The following is an 11,373-nucleotide window of genomic DNA, read 5'->3' as shown; positions in this document are numbered from 1 at the left end:
TACATCACATATGAACAAAAAAATTAAACTAATAAAAATAAAAAAACAGAGCCGGGGCGGCGGCTCTCGCGGCGGGGGCGGCTAGGACGATGGCGACGGCGGGGGCGGGGGCGGCGAGGGCGCCGGCGCATGGGGCCGGGACGGGGCGGGGGTGGCGACGGCGCCGGCGAGCACGCGCGGGCCGGGCAGGGGGGCTCGGGGCGCCGAGGCGGCGCGCGCGAGCAGGGGAGCACGAGGCGGGGCGGCGCGTGGGGGCAAGGCGACGGCGACGAGCACCGGGCGGCGACCCGTCGAGGCAAGGGCGTGGGGCGACGGCGATGAGGAGCGGGCGGCGACGGCGAGCACGGGCAGCCTGGCGGCGTCGGGGGCAACTTGCGAGGTATGTCGAAAATTTCCTAAGTGTGGACTTATATAGCAAAACCTTTAGTCCCGGTTCGTGGCACCAACCGGGACTAAAGGTGGGCATTAGTCCCGGTTGGTGCCACCAACCGGGACCAAAGGCCTCTTTTCAGCAGCCCAAAGGGCGGGAAGCGGCGGCCTTTGGTCCCGGTTGGTGGCACCAACCGGGACTAAAGGGGGGCATTGGTCCCGGTTGGTGCCACCAACCGGGACCAAAGGCCTTGTGCTGCCCGCGGCCAAAAGTTTAGTCCCACCTCGCTAGTTGAGAGGGGCTCGGAGTGGTTTATAAGCCCCACTGCGGCTGCCCTCTCGAGCTCCTCTCAAATGCAGGCTTACGGGCCTAATGTCACACTGTGCTGTCTCTGGGCCTATTGGGCCTTCTGCGGGCCTGAATCCTGGCCCAGGTTGGGTTTCTAGTCGTATTCAGGCCGTGGTGGCCTAATAGGTGGCAGTTTTTTAAATTTTTTTGCATTATTTATTTTCTTTTGTTTTTTTGTTTTATTTTTTAATTCTTTTTGCTTTTAGGTCAGCAAAATTATAAACTGTCTGTTAGTGCCATTAGTTTTAGAAAACATATAAACTTTATATTAGTGCCACTAGTTCTTTATGAAAATTCTTTTTGCTGTATTTAGTTTTTTTATTTTCTTTTTTACTATATTTATTTTGTTTTATTTCTACTTACAACAAAAAACTTATTTATTTTATTTTATTTTGTTTCTAATTACTTATTTATTTTACTTTATGATAATTCTTTCTGCTATTAACTATCAAAAAAAGTTCTTTATGAAAATTCTTTTTGCTTTCAATGATTAAAAATAAAAAAGAGGCGCAATGCGCGTTGATTTGCTTCAAGCCTTTCGGAATAGTGTAGACTGCACTGCACATAGCTCGATGCAGTCTACCTTATTCCTCAAGGCTTGAAGCTAAGCAACGTGAGCATTGCACCTCTTCATCATCGTCTCTGCACTCAGGGCTTATAAACCGCTCCTAGTGCCTCTCAGCTAGCGAGGTGGGACTAAAAAACTGCTTAGCTAGTAAGAAACTCTAGTACCGGTTCGTGCCACGAACAGGTACTAAAGGTGCTCGTGGGGCCACAGCCTCATTAGTACCGGTTCGTGGCACCAACAGGGACCAAAGGGTGGAATTGGTCCCGGTTTGTGCCACCAACCGGGACCAATGGCCTTGCACAGCGGCGTGGTGGTGAGTTTAGTCCCACCTCGCTAGCTAAGAGAGAGCCGCACCTGTTTATAAGGTGCGGTGCGCCTGAGCTGTCGAGCTCCTCTCTAAAGCAGGCTTACGGGCCTAACCTCTGGGCACTCAGGGCTTATAAAGCATTTCAAATGAACTCTGAAAAGGTTGAAAGTTGGCATGGTATCATCATTTCATCCACATAGCATGTGCAAGAAAGTTGAGAGGGTTACGGCAAAAACTAGATGCACTTCTTGTACAAAACGGACAATGGTATCATACTCGTCTATTAAAAAGTTGGCATGCTATCATCATAATAGTTGCGGGAGAAAGTCTTCACTTTTTCTTCGCTTGTGTCATTTGCTTATTGCGCCGTAACCATGGATAATCTTCATCGTTTATCAGGATGCTTGGGTCAGCCTTGACTTTGAAGGGAGGAAGTTCATGAAACTTTTCATAATCTTCAGACATGTCTGTCTTGCCCTCCACTCCCACAATGTCCCTTTTTCCTGAAAGAACTATGTGCCGCTTTGGCTCATCGTATGATGTATTCGCTTCCTTATATTTTCTTTTCCTCGGTCTGGTAGACATGTCCTTCACATAGATAACCTGTGCCACATCATTGGCTAGGACGAACGGTTCGTCAGTGTACCCAAGATTGTTCAGATCCACTGTTGTCATTCCGTACTGTGGGTCTACCTGTACCCCGCATCCTGACAGATTGACCCATTTGCACTTAAACAAAGGGACCTTAAAATCATGTCCGTAGTCCAGTTCCCATATGTCCATTATGTAACCATAATATGTGTCCTTTCCCCTCTCGGTTGCTGTATCAAAGCGGACACCGCTGTTTTGGTTGGTGCTCTTTTGATCTTGGGCGATCGTGTAAAATGTATTCCCATTTATCTTGTATCCTTTGTAAGTCAATACAGTCGAAGATGGTCCCCTGGACAACGAGTACAACTCATCACAAACAGTGGTGTCACCTCTGAGACGTGTTTCCAACCAACTGCTGAAAGTCCTGATGTGTTCACATGTAATCCAGTCGTCACACTGCTCCGGGTGTTTGGAGCGCAGACTGTTCTTGTGTTCATCGACATACGGGGTCACCAAGGTAGAGTTCTGTAACTCTGTGTAGTGTGCTTCAGACCAAGAATATCCGTCCCTGCATATTATTGAGTTCCCCCTCCAAGCGTGCCTTTTCCAGTCAGTCTCCCCTCATACCGCGATTTAGGGAGACCTATCTTCTCAAGGCCAGGAATGAAGTCAACAGAAAACCCAATGACATCCTCTGTTTGATGGCCCATGGAGATGCTTCCTTCTGGCCTAGCGCTGTTACGGACATATTTCTTTAGGACTCCCATGAACCTCTCAAAGGGGAACATATTGTGTAGAAATACGGGCCCCAGAATGACAATCTCGTCGACTAGATGAACTAGGACGTGCGTCATGATATTGAAGAAGGATGGTGGGAACACCAGCTCGAAACTGACAATACATTGCGCCACATCACTCCTTAGCCTTGGTATGATTTCTGGATCGATCACCTTCTGAGAGATTGCATTGAGGAATGCACATAGCTTCACAATGGCTAATCGGACGTTTTCCGGTAGAAGCCCCCTCAATGCAACCGGAAGCAGTTGCGTCATAATCACGTGGCAGTCATGAGACTTTAGGTTCTGGAACTTTTTCTCTGGCATATTTATTATTCCCTTTATATTCGACGAGAAGCCAGTCGGGACCTTCATACTGAGCAGGCATTCAAAGAAGATTTCTTTCTCTTCTTTCGTAAGAGCGTAGCTGGCAGGACCTTCATACTGCTTCGGAGGCATGCCGTCTTTTTCGTGCAAACGTTGCAGGTCCTCCCGTGCCTCAGGTGTATCTTTTGTCTTCCCATACACGCCCAAGAAGCCTAGCAGGTTCACGCAAAGGTTCTTCGTCACGTGCATCACGTCGATTGAAGAGCGGACCTCTAGCTCTTTCCAGTAGGGTAGGTCCCAAAATATAGATTTCTTCTTCCACATGGGTGCGTGTCCCTCAACGTCATTCGGAACAGCTAGTCCGTCGGGACCCTTTTCAAAGATTACGTGTAAATCATTGACCATAGCAAGTACGTGATCACCGGTACGCATGGCGGGCTTCTTCCGGTGATCTGCCTCGCCTTTGAAATGCTTGCCTTTCTTTCGACATTGATGGTTGGTCGGAAGAAATCGACGATGGCCCAGGTACACATTCTTCCTGCTTTTGTCCAGGTATATACTTTCAGTGTCATCTAAACAGTGCGTGCATGCGTGGTATCCCTTGTTTGTCTGTCCTGAAAGGTTACTGAGAGCGGGCCAATTGTTGATGGTTACAAACAGCAACGCGTGCAGGTTATTCCTCCTGTTTGTGCTCATCCCACGTACGTACACCGTTTCCAGTCCACAGCTGTAAAAGTTCTTCAACTAATGGCCTTAGTTACACATCAATGTCGTTGCCGGGTTGCTTAGGGCCTTGGATGAGAACTGGCATCATAATGAACTTCCGCTTCATGCACATCCAAGGAGGAAGGTTATACATACATAGAGTCACGGGCCAGGTGCTGTGATTGCTGCTCTGCTCCCCGAAAGGATTAATGCCATCCGCGCTTAAACCAAACCATACGTTCCTTGGGTCAGCTGCAAACTCAGCCCAGTACTTTCTCTCGATTTTTCTCCACTGCGACCCGTCAGCGGGTGCTCTCAACTTCCCGTCTTTCTTACGGTCCTTACTGTGCCATCGCATCAACTTGGCATGCTCTTCGTTTCTGAACAGACGTTTCAACCGTGGTATTATAGGAGCATACCACATCACCTTCGCAGGAACCCTCTTCCTGGGGGGCTCGCCGTCAACATCACCAGGGTCATCTCGTCTGATCTTATACCGCAATGCACCGCATACCGGGCATGCGTTCAGATCCTTGTACGCACCGCGGTAGAGGATGCAGTCATTAGGGCATGCATGTATCTTCTGCACCTCCAATCCTAGAGGGCATACGACCTTCTTTGCTGCGTATGTACTGTCGGGCAATTCGTTATCCTTTGGAAGCTTCTTCTTCAATATTTTCAATAGCTTCTCAAATCCTTTGTCAGGCACAGCATTCTCTGCCTTCCACTGCAGCAATTCCAGTACGGTACCGAGCTTTGTGTTGCCATCTTCGCAATTGGGGTACAACCCTTTTTTGTGATCCTCTAACATGCGATCGAACTTCAACTTCTCCTTTTGACTTTCGCATTGCGTCCTTGCATCGACAATGACCCTGGCGGAGATCATCATCATCGGGCACTGGTTCCTCTTCATCTTCAGCAGCTTCCCCCCTTGCAGCATCATTGGGCACATCGTCTGGTTCCTCTTGATCTTCAGCAGCTTCCCCCGTTGCAGCATCACCGTATTCAGGGGGCACATAGTTGTCATCGTCCTCTTCTTCTTCGCCGTCTTCCATCATAACCCCCATTTCTCCATGCCTCGTCCAAACATTATAGTGTGGCATGAAACCCTTGTAAAGCAGGTGGGCATGAAGGATTTTCCGGTCAGAGTAAGATTTCGTATTCTCACATGTAGGGCATGGACAACACATAAAACCATTCTGCTTGTTTGCCTCAGCCACTTCGAGAAAATCATGCACGCCCTTAATGTACTCGGAGGTGTGTCTGTCACCGTACATCCATTGCCGGTTCATCTGCGTGCATTATATATAATTAAGTGTGTCAAAAACCATTACAGAACATCATGAATAGATAATTAAGTGACCAAATTAATAGAAGTTCATCATCACATTAGAACCAAAGTACATACATAGTTCTCATCTAACAACATATATATAGCTCTCCATAGCATCTAATTAATTAAACCATACATTGAAACTATGTAAAACATTTCAATGCGAAAACAAATGCGATCATAATCGCAACCAAGGTAACAATTGATCCAACGGCATAATGATACCAAGCCTCGGTATGAATGGCATATTTTCTAATCTTTCTAATCTTCAAGCGCATTGCATCCATCTTGATCTTGTGATCATCGACGACATCCGCAACATGCAACTCCAATATCATCTTCTCCTCCTCAATTTTTTTATTTTTTCCTTCAAGTAATTGTTTTGTTTTTCAACTAAATTTAACCTCTCGACAATAGGGTCGGTTAGAATTTCCGGTTCAACCACCTCCTAGATAAATAAAATCTATGTCACGCTGGTCGGTATATTTGTCATAAACAATAAATGAATCAAATAGTTATAAAAAAATAATATATACCACATCCGAATCATAGACAGGACGAGGGCCGACGGGGGCGGATACCAAAACCATCGCACTATGTAATAAGAAGGAATAAAATAGTAAGAAAATTAGACAAGTATCTATCTAAAGTAAGAATTTTTTCTTTCAAAAAGAAGATAAGAACAAGAGGCTCACCACGGTGTTGCCGGCGACGAGATCGGCGCGGGCGGTCGACGGCGGTGAAGACGGGAATGGGACGTGACGTGCCGCTAAATCTAGACAAATCTCGAGGAAAATGGAGCTTTGAGGTCGATCTTCGAGAGGACAAAGCTTAACTAGTGTGGCTCGGGCATTTCATCGAACACGTCATGTGCATAGGAGGTGAGCTAGAGCACCACAAAGCCCTCCCCTCGCCGGCCAGAGAAAAAACAGAGCACTGGAGTGCTCTGCTCGCGGGCGAGGGGTATATATAGGCACCTCATTGGTCCCGGTTCGTAGTATGAACCGGTACTAAATCCGGGCCTTCTGTCCCGGTTCATGCCAAGAACCGGGACAAATGGTTGTGGGCCAGGAGCGAGGACCATTAGTCCCGGTTCGTGGCTCGAACCGGGACAAATGGTTCCATACGAACCGGGACCAATGCCCACGAGGCCCCGGCCGGCCCCCTGGGTTCACGAACCGGGATGAATGCCCCCATGGGTCCCGGTTCGTGACTGAACCGGGGCTAATGTGAAAACTGCCCTGTGACCTATGCCCTGTTTTCTACTAGTGTTAGATGTGACATAGTTTATGTCACATCTAGATGTGTCCTAGACAGATCTTTTTTTATATTGTCGTGACAGGTGATGAATAGACCGAAAGTTTTCAAAAAAATATATGAAGATGGTGCTCATACCAAATTTAACCCACAAAACCTCACTTGGAGATCTACCCAAGCTATACGGCAGCGGCACTTCTAGTGCTTGCCATTGATGAGCTCGTCTAGTCGTTGCCATGGACGACCTGCTTTCTGCCTCTGGCCACCACGAGAACATGTGGCAGCGTGCTTCTACTTACTAGATAATAAATATTTCCGAAGGGTAATTATCACAGAATTATTGTTTTATTTTTTGTATCTCAACATGCAAATTAACACCAGATAAATATATTTTTTAAGCGGCAATTGTCACAGTAGTAAAAGGCATTGGTGGAACAAGCAGACGAGCAACTAAGCAAACCAGGTTCACGCAGAACATATGTTCTCAAACATTGCGACTTAAACTGAGACTATATAAGAGTAAGGGAAGGAGATGTAGTGCTTCATGACAAGTTGCACCATCAAACAGGCTGGTCGCTCCTAGATTGGATTAGAACGAGAAATCAGCGAGAAACTGCGTGCAAGCCTCCTTCAGCATGCTGCAACAATGCTGCTCCGCAAACGCCAGTGTGGCGGTCACGGATTCCATACTAATTTGCCCGCACAACGCCTCCTCGCAGACCTGCTTCATCTTCTCCAGCTTGTACCTATCTGCCGCCACGAGCAGCGGTTTGGCCATCGTCGCCAGCGTCTCTTGCGGCAGCGTGTCGGTGTGGATGAAGTGGAGCAGGGCCCTGAACACGTCGGCGTCAATTCCCTCGACCCGTATCTTTGTTGGCATCAATCAGCGCCGGTCCTGAGATTTTGGGGGCCCGGGGCGCAAGCAACATTCGGGGCCCCTTAAGATAAACATCATCATAATAATAATAATTAATTTAAGTGTATAGAAATTGTTACCAATAAATACTTAACTACATCCAAAATCTATATTCATATAATAACTTACACATATTATCTTTAAATTTCTTTTAACATTCTTTCATGCAAAGTCAATTATGATTGTGTCGATGTCAATCTCATCCTTCTTCTCCATGCATAATGTTGCCTAACCATTTAAGCTTTATTGGGTCATTGTTTATGCCAAATGGTTCTACAATAATTTCAACATTGAAAAGCTTATTTTAGCTAATGCAACAATCATAGGCACATCCGTCTCAAAAAAAAAAAAAATCACATGCACAGGAAACAGAATAAATCTTTAAACACCGTGAGTTTTATAAATCCTTTCTTCAAGAAGTGATTCATATGAACCAAACGAAACAAATATTTAATATGAAAGTCCTTCTCGGCTTCTATAATTTCTTCTTGGGCAACTACTTTTATCAAACTATTTCTTCCTCATAGCACGAATTTTTACTTGAAATTGTAGGGCATAGTAATATGATATACCTCATATTGATTAGATCATCAGCAGCCACTGGACCCTCGCAGGCGCTCGAGGCGACGTAGTCTGCTCACACTCAGCAGCGTCAATTTTTAGGGGCTAGGCCATGTTCGTGTTGCATCGTCGCTATCTACAGCGCCTTAGACCGGCCAGCCCTCTGTGATTTGGGATCTGGAGTTTGGAACGTGGGAACAGGAAAGTAGGGATGAACTCACGGCCCACGATCCTTGTTTTGCGTGAATGTCTCATGGTAATAGTAATAATAAGGAATATAAAGAGAACGGGGTGACGTGATTTACGTGCGTAAGATGATTTTTTCCCTCCCGATCGTAAACTGATTCACATGATTTACGTGCATATGTTGTAACCTGCCGTTCCTTCCTTCCTGGACTTTGGCTACTTTTTTTTTTCTCTATACGTGAATATATGACCTATGGGCTACGTAACCTTTATATGTACATCACCCCTGGGAGGGCCCCCTAGATTTGGGGGCCCGGGGCGGTCGCCCCCCCTGCCCCCGGCCCTGGCATCAATTCCTCCTAAGACTGGAGACCGGGCAGCAAGGGCAAGCACCGACCTATTCGCCAGGAAGGACACCCCGCCGACCTCTATCTCCAGGTTAGCCGTCTCTTTTGACTTCGAGAAGACCTCCGTGGGTTCTCGGTGCAGCTCGGACGGCGGCACCGCGGTACTCGTGGATGCCATCCCGTCACGGTACTCAGTGGTGCGCATGTCAAGGACGGTGACGTCTCAGACGATGGTTAGACATCCGTCCTTGAGGTGCTCCTCATCGTCCAGGTCTTCAACCTTCATGAATTCTCTCCAGCCCCACCTGTCGCCGCGTATCGAGAAGTTCTGAGCATCGCCTTCGGTCTCATCATCGATTTCTTCCGGTATTTGGGCCTCACCGTCGCTCCACGATGGTTTCCCGATGCGGTCAAGGATGCTCATGAAGAAATCCGCCGTAGCGTCGCCGGTGCGGTCATGGCTGGCGTGCACGAGGTAAAGGGCGATGAAGCCCTCATGTCCCTTCTCGCCGTTCGGATAGCACCTGATACGCCAGTCATGGCCACCGACTCGGAACGTGCCTGACTCGATCATGGTGCCGTTGCCGAGCATCTTCTGAATTCGCTTGAACTGCTCGATCCTGAACAGGTAGGAGCCCGTCACCGGTGTCACCACGAAGGTGCCGGCGGAGAGATGGTGTCGGCCGGCAGCGCGGAGGGATGACACGAGCGCTGACATTGACATTATCTCATCGGATCGATCCATCGTGGTGAAGATTTGTATCGTCCCTTTTTTCCCCTCTTTGTTTCTCTGATGAACTTACAATATCACGTCGATATGGGTGTGTGTGTATATATAGCACAGATCCAATGATTAGAGAACTGACTCAGAACTTGACGTGCGACACAAATTACAACATTACTCAGCCACTTACGGCCTTCCACATCGTTTTGAGCTTGTCAGCCATTGGATTTCGCTCACGTACGGCTGGATTGCACGATATTCCCATCGCTAGACTAGCAACTCGCATTAGGCTTCCCACAAAGTACTCGCATTAGACTAAGGCAAGATTTCCTTTTTATTTTGACAAAACTAAGGCACTCTCTCTTCCCGTGTGCACACGCTTTTCAAAATTTAACTTTAACCATAAATTTAACCAATAAAATGCGAGTTATGTGTCATAAAAATGATACCATTGCATTCGTATTCGAAAAAAGTTTTCAATGATATAATTTATTAGTAACTTGATTTATGTACTATTGGTCTAGTTAATGCTCAAACTCAAATCTCAAAAAGCGAGTGCGCACTACATTATAGAATGGATGGAGTATGTCCAACAAGGAAAATAATCAGATCAGATGTAATCTTGCAACCAAACAATTTGTTCGGTTCGAGAGATTATCCAACATAATATTAATTTGTTCAGGTTTCTGATCAAAGGGGGTGACTATATCCCATGCGCCTGAAATTTTATACGTTTCTTCTATTTTTGCGAGAAAAATTTCGATCTATTCATCATCTGCCATGGTAGTACAAGAAACAATAGAAATAATCACGATTGCACATCAGAGTCCGTAGAGTATCCAAGGGCAACTACAAGTACTGAAGCGAACCAAAGGCGCGCCGCCATCATCGCACTGCCCTAGAGCCAGCCGAAACTTGTTGTAGTAGACGGACAAGAAGTCATCGTGCTAAGGCTACATAGGACCAATGCACCAGAAACACAACCTCTTCCGATGAATAGACGTAGAGATCGAAAGGATCCAACCTGTAGAGACGCGAACGAAGATTGGATCCACAAAGATCCACCAAAGACCAACACAGATCGAATCTCACGATATCCACCGGAGGCACACCACCACACACCCTCCGGCGACGATAGACACACCTCGAGGACGAAGGCTCAACGAGGAAGGACCTTATTTCATTTTCAGGGAGTCACAACCACCTCGCCTTTCCGAGCATGACACAAATCATAATCAACCTAAAAGCACCTAAAAACAGAGTAGGAACCCTCCCGTCGGCAAGGGCCAAGGTCCATCGCGCTTTCACAACCCTAAGACCACCAGAAACGAGGCGGATCGGCGATGGCGCCGACAAGAAGGGAAGAAACCCTAGTTGTCTGGGAGTCGCGAGAGGAGCTATGAAGGGGTACACTCGATATTTTTATTTGTTTCTTCATAGGGCCGTCACCTTCCTTGAATAGGCGACTGAAAAACTAAAAAACTAAAAAATAAAGTTTTCTGCAGAAGAATGAATTACTGACAGTGTATTACCCATAAAGAAGGAAGAAGATAAACCAAAACTTTAAATAAATGATATAAACCTGCATACAATTTGCATGAAAATTGCACTTTTCTCAATGTACAAGAATAGTCATATAATACTGCAATCTCTATGCCCTGGTATAATTTGCATGCCTCGAAGGAACGAACGCACACAAACACGTCAAAAATGAATTGCATCTCATATTAATAATGCGCGCATAACGCACACATACATAAACAAACTCGACGCACATGGACAAGCAACATGCGAGTACAAGCCCGAGTACACGCACAAAGGACAATTCCTTTGACATGCGCACGTGCATAGAAAACAAACACGCATAAAATAATGGGAAAAAAAAGGTGTGACTGAACTGAAAAATATCCAGGCGCCGCCCGTGATATAGCAAAATCATGAATTAAATAGTAGTAGTTTATTGGTTCTTGTTAAGGGGGATAACAAAGCAGGTTTTTCTAGGAAACATCGTCACACTTTATTCAACTATAGGAGGTTTAAATTAATTGTCACAGAGT

General features: G+C 46.5%; 1 pseudogene; it reads right to left on the bottom strand.

The window, feature by feature from the left end:
• Nucleotides 1-6,918: 6,918 nt before the first annotated feature.
• On the bottom strand, nucleotides 6,919-9,310 carry LOC141039289 (BTB/POZ and MATH domain-containing protein 2-like; annotated as a pseudogene).
• Nucleotides 9,311-11,373: the final 2,063 nt, after the last annotated feature.

Source organism: Aegilops tauschii, chromosome 1 (genome assembly GCF_002575655.3).
Source record: "Aegilops tauschii subsp. strangulata cultivar AL8/78 chromosome 1, Aet v6.0, whole genome shotgun sequence".
Taxonomy (NCBI): Eukaryota; Viridiplantae; Streptophyta; class Magnoliopsida; order Poales; family Poaceae; genus Aegilops; species Aegilops tauschii.
Note: the sequence above shows the minus strand (reverse complement) of the source record. Positions and strands in the feature narration are given on the sequence as shown.